The 16624-nt window shown below is 40.0% G+C and overlaps 1 long non-coding RNA gene across 1 annotated transcript in view; it reads right to left on the minus strand.

Annotated features, from left to right (window-relative positions):
* LOC106148179 overlaps window positions 1-16624 on the minus strand; it is a 197235-nt gene that overhangs the window by 154652 nt on the left and 25959 nt on the right. The window contains exon 3 of the long non-coding RNA XR_001233392.1: window positions 7847-7981. This is a non-coding gene — a long non-coding RNA (uncharacterized LOC106148179). The remainder of the gene's footprint in view (window positions 1-7846; window positions 7982-16624) is intronic.

Below are 16624 nucleotides of genomic sequence, written 5' to 3' on the forward strand. Positions count from 1 at the left end.
GAGATTATTTTAGTAACAATGTTATAAAAAACAAAAAGCTGTATATAATAGCATACAGACACACATCTGTGTATGCACACACATGCATACACTACTAGAAAGGCAATGTGAATAGTTCTTTTCTTTCATAAGTAGCCCAATTCCTACTATGTAAATACCCTAATAACACTAAATAACCCAATTCCTTCTCTCCAACCACTCTATTTATCACTCGTTATCCCCAACCAGATGACTCAGAGCCTCTTCTTAGTCTTCAAGTAAGCATTTTTTGTTTAATGTCCATCCCTCAAAAAGCTGAGAAAATTCTATTACCATTTCCACACTTTTTAAAAACATAGTGTTTATACAGTTAGTGATGCATTAGTAGCTCATTTTCTCTCTTATTTGAACAAATTTGATCATCTATATAGATTTTTAAAATAATACTTAAGACCAAAATCTGGCCCATCCTGATAGTACTTTGCAAGGACAAATACTTTACACTATTAGGAATAATTAACTTTTACTGAGCACTTACAATGTGCCAAACTCTACGTTAAACATCAAGCGCGGATTACTTCATTTAATTCCACAGAATAACTCTGGGATTTGCATTATTGCTCTCCTCACTGTCCATATTAGAAAACTGAGCTCAAAAATGAATAAGGAACCTGGCTAAGACCATTCCACTAGCAGAATGCAGACCTGGGACTCACCCAACCTGCTCTCACATCACACCCTACCTGGTTACCACTAGTGTTTCTCAATAATAAGTCAAAGTTTACAACTTCCGCCTAACCACATGAGTTTGATCAGTTCTACAGAGTTTTATTTCTGATGGTTGGCTCTTATGAAAACATAAATTTATATCACTGAATATTTTTCTATAAGACAATGTTTCAATCACAAACATTTTATGACATGAGTTGATGCCACTTTGCCTAGAACTGAAACTTTATCCTGTATGTGAATTATGTCAACATGGTGCTGCAAATATTAAAAGTAAATCATCACTTAATTCTTTATTTTTCAGCATTTTTATAGATGGCTTTTACTTAAGAGAGTACATATTTATGCTGCAGCAACATTTGGTAGTCTACAGATGCCCGAGAATGTTTTGTGAGTAATTTTAACCAACTCAAGATTTTCCACCTTTTTAGCAGATGTAGAGAGTAATAGTAAATTTAACCTGTGAATCATGCCAAATATTCTGTGCATTATGGAATAGAATTTGCACCTTTGAATAATAATGTTATAGTGTAAGCCACAGGAGGAATGTATTAATCTTCATAGTCCTGGCACAATTCATATTTAATGATCATTCTGTTTGTTTTACACACTGCTGTGAATGCCTTCAGCAGTCAGGCCCTTGAGGAGACCCCCAAGAATAGTGGTTCTGTATAGTAGAGAGGTCCAGGGGCATGCTTCAAAAGCATCAAGCCATGTACCTTACAAGAGGGTCAGCATTTATATCCCTGTAACACAAAAGCCATCCATGAATAGCAGGTTTAAGCTCCAGAAGCAGAGGTATCCCTACAAAGAATCAGACAAAGAGCAGGACCAAAATCATAGACAATTAAGGAAGGAACATTCGTCGTTTCTCAGAATGGGTAGGTCTTAAAAAGGAAAAGGAAGAAGTATTCTAAAATCAGACTTTAAGCCCCTACACACACACACAATTTCACTGAACAACACCTAATCAGCCTTCAAGACTCGGTTCATCCCTCCCATCCCTTTCTAGGAGACGACCCAACCCTGATTCTAATCTCGTTCCCAAATTCTTATCACATGTCCTTCTCCAGTTTTCCCTTGGCCCACCTCTGTCACATCACTCAGCAGCCACTATCACAATAAATTCTGCTCATTTCTCTTACCTATCTCCTTTAGAATATAATCTCTCTCAGAAGACAAGCCATGTCTTTTACATCTTTGTCTCTCTAGTACTTAATAGAGTGTCTGTCAAGCTAAAATAGTGCATGGTTTCTCTTACATGAGAAACTCAAAGTATAAATAAAGAGCAGAATAGAAGATGGACTACAGAAAATAGGGATATAGACCTTTTGCAAAAGGAAAGGGGTTCAAGAGATAGAGGGTGAGGGGAGGGGAGAGAGAGATAAAAGATGAAAAAAAGAACTAAAATGTGTTATGTACATTGTCTTGGTTACTTTTCTCTCATTGCTGAGACAAAATACCTGACACCCAAAATTAAGGAAGGAAAGGTTTATTTAGCTCACAGTTTGGGGAGGTTTCAGTCTATAATCAGCTGGCTCCAAGGCAGGGTGGCACATGGCAGAGGGCTACAGTTCACAGCAGCAGAAAACAGCAAAAGCAACAAAAGTACAAGGAGAGGAGCAGCACACAGCCTCTTTCCCTCCCTTATACTGTATGCAAACTACCCACCCCAGGACGGTGTAGCACTTACACCCATAATCCTAGCATTGGACCATGGCTCAATCATAAACTCTAGAAGCCCACCCCATGACTGCATGAGGCTTTGAGGGGACATCCAGACACAAACCATAACATACATGTACCAGCTCCTCACAAGGAATATAACAATTACGTACTGCAAATTATTTAGTAATATGTACCAACGAAATTATAATTTTAAAAAGAAAGTGTTTGGAATTTAGAAGATGCCTACATATTTCTTGAATGGATGAATACCAATTATTAAGTCAGTGTAATTTATGAGATTTTTATTGTGATTTTATTGCATCCTACATAAATGTCATGGTGGCTCCCAACATCTCATCCCAGGGTCTCTTCATTCTAATTAACCTGATTCACCACTTCCACGGCTTGAATGGTTACATGTATGCCTCTGACTGTGGATGACTTCCAAGTCTTTATGACTGTCTTTCACTGGAGCTTCAGATATTTGTTTTATATGGTTCTGAACATCGACACTTGGACCCTTATGCCAAGACCACACTTGCTCTGAAGTTCCTCTTCTCCAGCCCTAGTTGACACCATCATCATTGACTTGTGCTTTCATGTTAGAGATCTTGGACTCTTCTTTGACACTTTCCCTTCGAGCCCCACCTCTGTCCAATCAGAAATTCAATCTTATCAATTTTACCTATTAAATCTTCCAAATTTCCTTCACCTCAGTTGCTGTGATTATAATCCTTGTGTCACCCAAATGCATCTGTTGAAATCCAAACCAACAATGTGTTGCTTTCAGAGGTGGGATCTTTGGAGAGATTATTAATTCAAGAAGGCAAGGCCCTCATAAATGAGATTAGTGCCCTAATAAAAGAGGTACAAGGGAACTTTTACTCCCCTTTCACAATGTGAAGTCACAATTTAAAGGTGCTATATATGAGGGACAGGCCCTCACTAGACTCAAAATCTGCCAGTTCCCCGATCTTGGCTTCCCAACTGATAGATCTATAAGAAAGACATTTGCCACAGAAGCTACTCTGTCATGGTATTTTGTCATAGCAGGCCAAATCAAATAAGGAATTAACCATTAATTCTTCAGTTCAAACCCTCAGTCAATTGCATGGCTGCTCTGAAAATTGATTTTCTTTAACTCTAATCAGTTTTATGGATCTTTTACCTTATAAACCCTGCTTGAGTATAATGTTAGCATTGTATAGATAGTGGTGAAACAGACAAGGCCTCTGCTTCTCTGCAGCTAACGTAAGGACAAATCTCTCGGGAGTCATATGCAGACCTCTTCATGCTAATCTGCCTTCCAGCCCTGTCTCCCTCTATCCTCAACTCTTTTTTTCTGCTCACACTCTTCTGCTCTTACACTCGAGTATTTTATTCTGTCTTAGAACTTTTTGTCTTTGCAGATGCTATTTCCTCTGCCTGGGATTCTCACTTGCACTCCTCCCTTCTTACCATCTGGTGAATGTCTACACATTCTTCAAGACACAATTTCAAAGTCATCTCTTCAGAGAAGCTTTCCTGGTGGTTAATATTTCCTCTTCTGTGTTCTTCATAAGACTCTGGAACTGCCTCTATTACACTACTGGTCATGGCACCCTGTACTGTAATTGTGGACATATACGTGTTTCTGTCTCATCCCATTAGACGGAGAACTCTTCCAGAGGAGACTTAATGATCTTTGTATCTGTGCAGAATTTAGCACACTGTTACATGGGAGACAGTCAAAACTTGTCAATTATGCTGAATAATGAATAGAAAGGTAAAAAGAAAAGTTTTAATTCCATCTTTCTTATTCTTCACTCAGAAGCAAAAACAGATAGGGTCTTTTGATGCTTTAGCTTAGAATCTTCCAAATTTGTATCTAAGATTATGGCACAGTTGAATGTTAACAAACTGTTTGATGTTTTTTAAAAAGCTTATTTTATCAGTGGAGTAGTAAATGTACATTCTTTGCAAAACACACTAAAAAGCAATAAACTGCAGATGGAGGGGGGAAAGTGTCATTCAAAATGACAAAGCCCAGTAGCATACTGAAGCATGCACTGGCCTTCCCTGCCCTAGCCAGCTGGCAGGGTTGGAGATGACGTTTTCTTCACTGAGACTCAGACATACCATCTGTAAACTGAGTAAGAGGAACCCTAGGTCTTCTACTCTGATAATCAACAATACTACAGTGCTGCACAGCATTTCCAGAAATGCCACCAAAATTAATATAAAGGCAACAGTCTGGAGAAATTAGCCCAAGGGCACCCTTGACTGAAGCAAACATGACCACACAGAACCAAAAAGACTGGAGAAGGAAATCTGAATTATGCTAAGGGACTCTGACCAAAATCCCAAAAATAAATATGACTGTTCTAAGTGTGCCCAGGAGAAAAGATACAGAGTGAGACTGCTGAAGCTTTAAGGCAGCTTAAGGAATGTGACTCTCATAGGATTCAATCAAATAACACAGAAAGGCACATTACGTTGACAGAGACAGGAGTTTAAAAGTTCCTAATAAACTTCCTCTACCCTTTCCTGTAATGTAATATGATGGATAACTATAAAGTATTCTGATTACAAATCTCCTCCAAGGCTGGTCTAAAGTTATTTATTGATTTGTTTATTCATTCATTCATTTTCATCAAAGCCTGGACTCTTTTTCTGCATAATGTACACCAAAGTGAGTGGATAGGGTTGGGCGGGGAGATTTCAGAGGTAGAGTCAACCTATTAAGCCAGCTAGATTTGTCAATGTCTGGAATCGCTTGCACATCTAGCCATTTTTGGGTCAAATGTTCCAACCCGCAGAGGCACCTTGGCTTGTCTGAGTCCCCCACACACTTCGTCTCTTCAGTGTCACGCGCTGCTCCCCTGACAGCTGCTCTGTTTTGCCACTCTGTTGGTTTCTCAGCTGCTCTGCCTGAGATGGGCTGTGATCTGAGAAGAGGAAGGATAGACAGAGGATGAAGGAGGCACCAGAGCAGAGCTAAACAGCTGCCAGAGGAAGACGTGTCACTGCAAAGCTCATAGAAGCGGACCCTAGAGACAGAAAATGTTTGAGACTTCTGCTAGAATGAAAATAGAGACTACATGGAAGGGGGGAAAATAGAGGCACAGAGCACAAATATGCAAGTCCAATGTCTCAAATTCTGTGTTATGATCAATGCTTTAACAAGATAATTGCACTCCAATGTAGTGATAAAGGGAATGATTCCTTGAAAGCAGTAAGAATGACAATAGCGGTTTTTTTCTAGGATGTTTACTTGTCTTTTAAAGGAAGTATTGGGGCCGGGGATTGTCTTAGTTACTTCTCTCTCATTGCTGAGACAAAATACCCAATGCCCAAAATGAAGGAAGGAAAGGTTTATTTAGCCCACAGTTTGTGGAGGTTTCAGTCCATACTTGGCTGGCTCCGAGGCAGAAGGTAACAAAACAAGAGCAAGGGGGAATGGCAGCCGAACAGCAAAGCAGCCAGAGCAAAAGAGAGAAATGGCGGCAAGCAACCTCTTTCCGTCCCTTACACTGTAAAACAGGCTACGCCCACCTAAGGGGCGTGTAGCTCTCATATAATCTCCATGCGCTCCTCTTCCACAGGTTCAGGATGTATACAAAGTAAGCACCCTGGCTTCCTGCTGAGTCACTCGCCAAACCTCTAGACTCCCCAAGTTGACACAACGTATCAACCATAACAGGGATACAGCTCAGTGGCACAGCACCTGCCTGGCAAGCGCAAGGTCCTGAGTTCAATGCTCAGTTCCAAAAAAAAATTTTCTAAAGGAAACTATTCAAGTCCCCAATAAAATTAAATTAACAAATTAAGGTAAAGCAGATGCAAAGATAGTTTAGAAATAATGTGCTTTGTAATCGGTTAAAGGGGCTTTAAAATTTATCAGAAGGGAATAAAGGAGCAAGGGAGGATTGTAAAGGAGGATGACAGGGGTGGATGTGATCAAAGTGTCATATCCATGTATGAAAATACCACATTTAAACCACATAGTTTACAAAATTAACATTCACTAGTAAAAATGCATTGAAAGCAAGAATACTTCAATTTCTACCATCAAAAAAAAATTATTGGACCTCCCTCCACTTCCACAGAGCCTCTATGTAAGCAAACTTATTACCTTTAATCATATAATAGTTTAGAGTGAAATAAAAAGAGTTGATTGAGTTGAAGTTACTAATAGCTAATATCAAATATTTTCAGAGCATATGAGAACACATTCTCATACATTCTCTTTTTCAATTCCAATTTGAAAAAGAGAATGGGTACTTTTAAAAAAATAAATTTTAGTAGTACAAACTCCAAACAGGAAGTCCCTGTGATTTTATGAAGTGTAATACTGATCTTTTTAAAAAGAGCTTCAGAGACCACTTTCTGCAAAACAAATGTCAACTTTCTATATTTGAGAGTGTTCCAGGCAACAGAAGATAATATGCTATTTTCATCCTTTTCCCCATGTTTTTCTCTAACACTGCTTGGTTAGAAAATTCCATTTTCTAAGCACATCCAGCTTGCAGTGTGCCTCCGTGAGCCAGGGTATCCATGATGCCTGAGCAACAGTCTTGCTTGCCTTCTTCCGTTCAACCACTGGTCAAATATTTGCCTCTGTTCATGGGAGCAGTAGTCTTTTATTTCTTTGCTAGAACATCCTAGGACTCAACTAGGGTGAGGAATGTTGGGTTGGAATATTACCTGGCGTTCTGTCTCACTTGCCTACAGAGCTGTAGGGCTGGACCTGTCCCCGGTGTGTGCCAGGAAGGAATCTTGAGTGGTCCTGTGAGACTTCACACCAGCACCAACATCCAAAATCTCACCCAGCCGAACCCCACTGTGCAAAGGCCCCCACCCAACAAGCTCCCTGGCTGCACTGGCAGTTTTAATCATGTCAGCCACTACTTCCCTGGTTTATATTGTCAATTCTTTTCAAACTTAACTGGATTCCCTCGGACCTCTGAACGCTCCCGCCTATCCAAGAATATCTCCAACATCAGAGCAAAGTATTTTAATTAAACATTAAACTGATGCTGTCAGTGGCTTACCTGCTACTCACTTTATGTCTGGTTTCCTTATTTCACCTCTCTCTGTCCTGAAGGAAGATTGAGCAATCAGCTCATTAAAACTCGCAGTCACATTCCTAAATGACGGTGGCACAGAAGAGAACATTCTGAATCCTGATCCAAATTTTCCTGGGATAGTTGGGACAGAGAGTTTACTAGGGTGATCTCAAGGCCACCTGAAGAGCCAATCAGGCCTCCCCTATAGAAGTGGACAATAGGATAGTAGCTAAGCCAGGTCAGCCCATTGAGACAACCTACTAGTGCAGCTGACTCCGGGCTGTACAATCAGTTTCTGTCAAAGCTGGTCATTGCTTCCAGCCTGTTCCTGGTGTGAGCCAGAGGTCAAATTCAAGCATAAACTAAGCTGACCCACAGCAGTGGCTTTTCCCACTACTTCCATGTTCTGATGAAGCACTCACCGTGCAGCATAGGGCGCGGCTTCTCCGAAGGCTGCTCACACGGGCTTGGTGCTAGTTTAGACTACGAGTGGCATCCAAAAGTCTGCAGGTAAAGGTGTTATCTCCAGGGTGGCAGCACTGGGAGGTACTGTGGACCTGTAGGAACAAATAACTGGGGAGAATAAACGGGGCCTAGTGGGAGATCCTCAGGTCATTGGGAAGGTGCCTCAAAGAGAACTATGGAACTCTCAGACTGTTCTCTCTGTTCGCCCCTACACACCCCTGCCGTTACGTGCCACCATCTGCTGGACTCACAGCACCAGACAAATCGGACCACCTGCTCAGTCTTAGACTTTAAATCTCTGACACTATGAGCTAAATAAACCCTTTCTCTTTATAAATTAGCTTTCTTGGACATTTTATTGTAGTAACACAAAGCTAAATAATAGAGTTGGCCTGGTTAATGTCCTGGAGGAGAAATATTAATCCAGAGAAGCAAGAGATGACAAGGGGATGTTAAGTAAATGCCCTTTCCAGCCTCCCTTTCCATCTAATTTTTTTTTTAAGATAAAAAGGTTCTAGATGGCTTTGCAGAAATGTCCTATGTAACCAAGCACCTGGCAGCATTACCTGCAGGATGGGACATACGCACTGCCTTGTGTTGGCCTTGCATCTTCCATAACCAGCCTTTCCTTCACTCTCTCTGCCCTGGGAATGCAGACCCAGCAAAGCATTAGTCTATAAATTGTGATTCAGAGTCTCTTTTCTAGGAAACTTGGACTAAAACATATATCAGAAATAATCCTGGCTCCTCTCTCTTCACTAGAGAAGAGCAGACTCATACATGGGCTGGAGAGATTTTGTCTTCTTACCTTATAGTTAGAAACTTCTCTGGTGAAGATAACAACTCATTGTTACCACTGACCACTATGCTCCCATTCCCCCATATGCCTCTTTCTGTCTTTCTCTTTCTCTCCTTCCCATCCCTCCCCTCACTCCACCCCTCTGTCACCAGCACAGGAAAAAAAATCTCTGCCAACCCAAGAAAAGACACAGTTTCAAAAGAGGTGAGGAGAGGAAACTTCTATAAAATGTGGCCAATATATTTGATTGAGTAAAGTGAAGACTTAAATGGACAAGAAGATACAATAAAAAATATTTTTACAGACACTAATAAAGAAAATTAAAAATTTAAAGTCCAGATGATTATCTGTGAAGTCATTTTAAAGTGCCATTAGTCTCAAAAGTGTAAAGAGCACAACTTTGAGGAAAAAAATTTCCCAAGAGTCTTCTAATCGTATGTGGCATCTGCCCTCAATTTTGATTATTAACTTTAAAATCCAATGTATTCTTGTAAAGAAGATAATGAAATAGGCTGTGACCCTCTCTATAAATGTACTGCATATTTTTTTAACTGAAGATTCTTCTTTTTCAAGAAATTCAAACTCTAGTTCACCTCCTAAATCATCATGGGCTTAGAAATCCCATTGATCAATGCAAAGAGCAAACTAGGCTCCGCTTTTGTAAGTTTACTGTTCAGTAAATATACCCAGTTGGATCTGAAACCATCTTTGAGAAGAAAAGTGTACGCGCACTATCAGTGTAACACAAGCAGGCCGATAAGTTCGAAGTGGAAGAGAAGAATTAATTGCTATTGGACATGAAAGGGAAATGTTAGCTCCTAAACATTTGTGCTGTAATCTTCTAAACTTTAATTAAACTCCCTCAGCGTTTATAATCTTAAAATTTATTTTAAATGCACCCACTTGCCAAAAAGATTTACTCAAGCTGTTACTTTCCTACTCTCAGGCATTTAATTTAGAAGTGACTGATTCCAATCACCATCCCTCTGATGGAGTCTTTCAAAACGGACTCTTGAAAAGCTTTACCTATAAAAGGAAACAGCCTCTTCCACTGCTGGTGGGAGAGTTAAGCAGTACAATCATGTGCAAAACAGTTAGGCATTTCTGGGAGAAGTGGAGCAAGCACACACCCTACAACTTAGTCCCTCCTCTCCTAAGACAGAGAGAAACCAGAGCATGCGCAACCGAGAACATCAACAGGCAGTGTTGTTGAAGCTCACAGCGTTGTTGCTCACAGTAGCAAAAAAATGTTAAAACCCAAACATCTGTCAGTAGTAAGATAAATGCATAAATTTTAACACATTCAAAGACCACATATTAAAATAGTGTACAGTGAATATAATCACAGCCGTACATCAATATATTAGTGCATTCAGATCACAATAGTGAGTGGGGGAAAAAAAAGAAAATCAGATTATGTGCAAAATTCAAAAAGAGCTACAATAAGCTAAGCAATTCTTAATTTCAGGATAGAAAGTTTCCTGGTCAAGAGCTGGGGATATAGCTCAGTGGCATAAGTGCTTGTGTGGCAAGCCTGAGGTCGTGAGTTCAATTCCCGGTACCAAAAAAAAACAAAGAAAGTTTCCTGGTCAAATAGTAAATAACCACAAAGGAATGATGAATAATGTGGTGTGATAAGCACTGAAGAAAGGGAAATGGCCAACCAGGGGCATTCGTGGGGCTTCTTTGCCAAGCAATTTCTTACCCCGGTAGTGAATATGTGGATATTTATTTTATTACCATTACTAAAATGTGTGTACATTCACGTATCTTAGCATGCATATCCCAGAGTCAAACTTTTAGTTTAAAAAGTACTGGCTGAACTCGAAAGAGGACAATACTTCTTCTTTTAAAAATGATTTGATAATATTGTGATTGATCCAGGATGCTTGTAACCAAATAGTTTGCAACTTCAGAATGCTGTTGCTTTAGTTCATTGAAAATATAATGACCAGTGTGATTCCATGTTAATGAGAGTAAGGATAACAAAGACAGATGAACAACAGGTATGTGAGGAATGGATATAAAGTTCCTTCCATGAACCCCATCACTGCTGATATCCATGCCCTGTGTAATACCCTCTCCAGCGTGGACAGAACTGGTGACTTTCTCCTAGTCAACAAGTGAGGCAAAGGTGATGGGATGTACATGATTATAGTACATAGAATTTTTAAGGGCCTGTCTAGCAAGGAAACTGTCTGTAGCAAAGAGCCAACTTGTCATATGATGAGCTGCCTAAGGAGATGACCATATGGTAAGGAGCTTAGCACAGCCTCTACTTAATATTTGTCAAGAAACTGAGGCTCCCAGTCCAACACCCCACAAGGAACTAAGTTCTGCCAGCAACTATACATCTGAGGCTTATCTGGGTCCCTTTCCAGTCAACCCCCAGATGAAGGCCACATCTCCTGTGTGGAGAGGACTCCGCTGAGCTACATCTGTATCCCTAACCCAGATGGGCCCCAATTGTTGCTGGACTCGTATTTTTAAAGTGAATGAATTTCAAACATGGAAATTGATAGCAAGAATGGGAGATTTAAATTGAGACAATGATGAGGTTTTAAAACATGCTACCAACAAAGGTTGGGATATGACCCATGGGTGAACACATATAGCAGAATGACAGCAGTCATTAGAGTATGCCAGAGTATTCAAAGGCTCATCTCCAAAGATACTGAAATAACCAAGAATTATGACAATGACAGTACATAGAGAAGGGCAACAGGTGAGAAACTAGCATCTTTAAAGATACAATCCAGGAGTGAGGAGATAACTGCGATAGAGAGAGATGTGGACATTATAGTTAGGTGCAAGAAATTTAGAGGAAAGTGGGGTTAGTGAAGAGAATGGGAAAATGACCTTAGAAGCAGAACTGGCAACCGAACGTACCCCCATCCCACCCACAGGCCCGGTGATAAGAGGTGGGCAAGAGAGAAGGCAGCCACCAATTAAGAAAGCTAGGAGGGGGGCTCTGGATTTAGCTCAGCGGCAAAGCGCCTGCCTGGCAAGCGCAAGGTCGTGAGTTTGGTTCCCGGAACCAGAGAAAAACCAAAAAAAAAAAAAAAAAAGAAAAAAAAGAAAGCAAGGAGGCAGCTGAGGCCCCCAAAGAGCCACACACCTTTGGCACAGTACTTCCTGAGAACTAGACTCCAGGGCATGCGAAATTATTTTTGATAAGGGTAAGACAAGAAAATCTGACCATTTTGCCTACAGCTGTAAAATTTGAACTTTTTGGATTAAAACTGGAAAGCAAATGAACAAATGGAAAAAATGATGATTTTTCCATGTTCTTAAAACCTACTAAGACTGGCCTGTACTCTGACGTAACCCCTACTTCTGTTTTCAATCTTTGTCAGCAATCCTGGCCTGCTTTCCAGGAAGCAGACGGCCTCAAATCCAAACAATTATAACAAACATTTCTTTAAATGTTTCCTTACTTCTTAGTCTCAGTTTTAAAGAAATTTTTCTCATTGACTATAAAATAACTATGGAAAAGTTAAAGTCCCCAGAGATGTTAAGCAAAGCAATAGAAACAGAAATCATTTGAATTATGTACATATTATAGGTAATCAGTCTCAAAATGGCAGTTTGTGCATTCATAAGAGGACTCGAAATTAACATCAAAACAATCATTTATTAATTTGTGCTAAATAGAATAAACAATTGACCTTAAGTGTCAATTGCAAGAAAAAAATCTACATACTCTTATGTAAGAATTACTTATGTAAAAACTTAAATTGTTCTCTTCATGCTACTAGAAAAGTGAAAGTTCATTATAATCTTCATTGGTAAAAATGAAAACAGCTTAACTGTCTGTCAGTAATAAAATAGATTTTTCATAAAACATCCAAACAGTTAAACACACATTAATGTGGTGGTGGAAAGCATGTCGTAAATGTCTGTTAGTGTTTTTCATACTGTGATCTGATGATCACCTGCATCAGGACTATTGGAATTTTGTTGAGCAAATTCCTGAGCCTCATCCCAGATCTACTGAGGTCATTGGACATGTATTTTATTAGAAACTCAATTGATCTTACCCATAAAAGTTTGAAAATAACTCTTATATGTCATATATTGATGAGGTTTACTGGAACAGAATCAATATCGTATAGATTTATAATTATACAAGGAACTTATTAGTTAGGCTTACAGGATCAGAAGGGAATGAGTCCCAGTACAGCTGCAGGATCAGAGGTGGAGGAATCTGAATGACGGCCTCCATGCTTGAGAGCCAAAGGGTCGGGGAGCTGTCAAAGGTTGAAGACTTGGGAGCTCACGGCAGAGTCACTGGTGCGAGTCTGTGTCAGAAAGCTGAAAAGTCTGCAATGGAAGATTTCAGGAAGAAACTGAGGACAGTGTCCTAATGCAGTGGTGAAGACCAGTGCTCCTCCAAGGAAAATGGGCAAATTTCATTCTTCTTTCCCTTTTTCATTCCACACAGGCGATGGTTGGTGCCACTCACGTCCAGGTGGTCTTCTCTCTTTAGTTTTTAGTCTACATGTCAATCATCAACAGATACCCTGAGAGCTTTACTAATCTGCTTGGTAGTTCTTACTCAAGTTAGGTTGACATATCATAATAAAAATGACAATCCACCACTTGTCGACTTGACCACCAGATACATTTCCTAAATTGTATTTTATCTCCAAATATAATAACAAATTCCTAAGTTTACCTAACATAATACAATTATCTCATGTACAGACAAAGACACTCTAATTCCCTCCCCAGAATATAAAGCAAAATTTTTCTCATGCTTACTTTTCCCCTAACATTCCACAATGTAAACATAATTTGGAATAACAATATTAAAGAACCAGTATTAAGTCAGCAGATAGTATGTTACAAAGAAAATGAAAGATATATGCTTAATATATGAGTACACAGGCATATTAACAAAATAGGAAAGAAATACTGGTGACAATCACAGTCCTCATTTCTGTAACTAGTCACATGGTTGTAGCTGATATTTATAACTATCTTCTTTTCCTATCCGTTCTGTATGCACTTGGCCTTCAGCACACACCTCAGTAGGTCTTGGTGTTTCACCTAGTGGGGTGACCTATACCTTCATTTCTACCTTAATGGCAGTGTATGGTAATACCAAGAGATGTCTCCTAAAAGTTCTCTCTCGTGCTTCAAACACATTCTTTCTGACCTCCCGTGTGGAGTAGAAGTTCAATTTCCCCCTTGCTATCTGGATAAATCACCTCCACCAGCACTGTAACTCCATTTTAACTTGTTCAGTCAGAGGCAGCGAGCCCAAAATGACCAAAAGAAAGTCTTAAATTCCAGTTTAAGACACTTAAGACAAAAGAAAGTCTTAAATCCCAGTTTAATGGAATCACAGGCCATCCCTGCTCTGTAACTAAGACTTCTAGACTGGCAGAGCATACGGTCACAAGAACAGAAAACAAAATTATTCTGGTAGATCACTAGGGGTAATGGTGAGTGATACTGTTCCTAGTCTCATCCTTTGATTCCTGGATTCCTCAATCCTAGCCAGAGGAGAAAAAATATCACATACTGCATGTTGATTCAAAGATTATAGTGCCTTCTGGAGAATCTTGCCCCAACCCTGCAAGGCACTGCTATCTAGCTAATATTATAATTGCATCTTCAAAAGGCCTTTCCACCTTTCTATCAACCCAACTGCTTCTGGATGGTGGTCAACATGGCAAGACCAGTGAATTCCGTGAATGATCCACTGGGCAGTGACAGCGGTAGCTGAGGAAAAAGACTGACTGCTGTCTACAGAATGTCCTATCCATTTGAATATAAAAGTCCTCCTCTACTAATGTCACCTTCAGTGAGTATTTACATAGGATACAAATATCTTTACAGCCGTTACCCATGTGGAGAGGTCTATCCACATATCTCTTCCAAAAATGTCTTTATCACCAACCTTCCAGTCATATTCCTTCCAAGTCCCTGACCATCCAGCCAGAGCACTGACCACAGCCTGTGAATCAGGATATAGTTTCACATCTAGCAATGTTTTTTCTTCAAGGCAAAATGTACAACCAGATACACTAGACAAGTTCTGCCAACCGTAAAGATTTTCCTTCATCACCGTCCTTCATAAAGTCTTGGAAAGGGGCTTTTGTGCTGCAGGTATCCACTTTCAGGTGGCTCCTGCCTAATGTACAGAACCATCTGTAAACCAGGCCCAATTCTTCTCTCCCTCAGTCAACTCATCATAGAACACCCTCTGTGAGGCCATAGGTACATGCCAAGGGACCAAAGGCAGTAGAACAGGTGGAGGAACCATGGACTCTAGGGGCACTTCTTCATGTAACTTACTTGTGCCTTCCAGACCTGCTCAGGTCAAATCATGTATACCAGTTCCATTTAACAATGTACTGTTGGCTGTGCACATCCAACTTTATGACTTGGTGGGTCAGATAACACACAGTTCAGATGGTCATCTCAAGTTGCATGGTATCCTGGTGTTCCATGGTCATGTATTCGTTTTCTACTAAGGTCACATAGCAGGCCAGGAGCTGTTTTCCAAAGGGACAGTAGTCTGCAAATGATGGTAGAGCATGGTTTCAAAATCCTAAGGACTTCCACTTATCAGAGTCTGCCAGAAGCTCCAAATAGCATCCCTATCTGCTGTTGACACCTTGGGTACCATTAAATCAGCTGAGTCATATGTCCAAAGTTGCAGAGCAGCCAAGATCTGTTGCAGAGCTTTCTTTTGTTCTGGGCCCCACTCAAAACTAGCAGTTTTCTGGGTCAATAAATGGGCCATAGTAATATGCTCAAGCAAGAAATGTGCTGCTTTCAAAATCCAAATAGACCCACTAGGTGTTGTGCCTTTTTTTGGTTGGAGGAGAGGCCAGATGCAATAATTTATCATTCACCTTGGAAGGGATGTCTCTGCATGCTCCAGACCACTGGACTCCTAGAAATTTCACTGACGTAGAAAGACATTGCATTTTAGTTGGGTTTATTTCCCAACCTCTGACATGCAAATGCTTTACTAACAAGCCCAGAGAGGTTGTTCCCTGATCAAATCAGCATAATTATCAGTGTAATGGATCAGTGTGATACCTGCGGAAGAGAAAGATGATTAAGATCCCTATGAACTAAGTTGTGATACAGGGCTAGAAATCTGATATATTCCTGAGGTAGGACAATACAAGTGCATAACTGGTCTTACCAGCTGACAGCATATTGTTTCTGGTGGCCTTTTTAAATAGGTAAGGAGAAAAAGACATTTTCCAATTCAATAGCTGCATATGAGGCATCAAGAGATGTGTTAATCCTTTCAAGCAAGGAAAAAGCATCTGGTGCAGCAGCTGCAATTGGAGTCACCACTTGATTAAGCTTACAGTAATCCACCATCATTCTCCAACATCCATCCATCTTCTGCACAGGCCAAATAGGAGACTTAAATAGAGATGTGGTGGGAACAACCACCCATACATCTCTAAGTCTTTGACGGTACCACTAATCTCTGAAATCCCTCCAGGGATGCAATATTGTTTTGGATTTACTATCATCCAAGGTTCAGGCAACTCAAATGGCTTCCATTTGGCCTTTCCTGCCATAATCGTTTTCACCCTGCAGGTTGGAGAACAATTGTGGAGGTTCTCAGTAACAAAATTGTTAACTCATACAACATCCAAACAATTAAATATGCAGTAATGAGGTGACAGAAAGAATGATGTCAATGTCCTTTAGTGTTTTCCATACTGTGATCCAATGATTACTTGCATCAGTATCACCGGGGTTTTGTTAAGCAAATCCCCGAGCCTCATCTCAGATCTACACTGGACACATATTTTATTAGAAACTCAAATAATCTTACCCATAAAATTTGGAAATACTCTTTATTCCAACAGGGAAAACTCTCAAATAAAATTGTCAGAAAAAAATAACTCAGAATAATATATATAGTTCAAGCCTGTGTTTATTAAAACAAAAC

Source organism: Chinchilla lanigera, unplaced genomic scaffold, assembly GCF_000276665.1.
Source record: "Chinchilla lanigera isolate Chin_1 unplaced genomic scaffold, ChiLan1.0 scaffold00016, whole genome shotgun sequence".
In the NCBI taxonomy this organism is placed as follows: domain Eukaryota; kingdom Metazoa; phylum Chordata; class Mammalia; order Rodentia; family Chinchillidae; genus Chinchilla; species Chinchilla lanigera.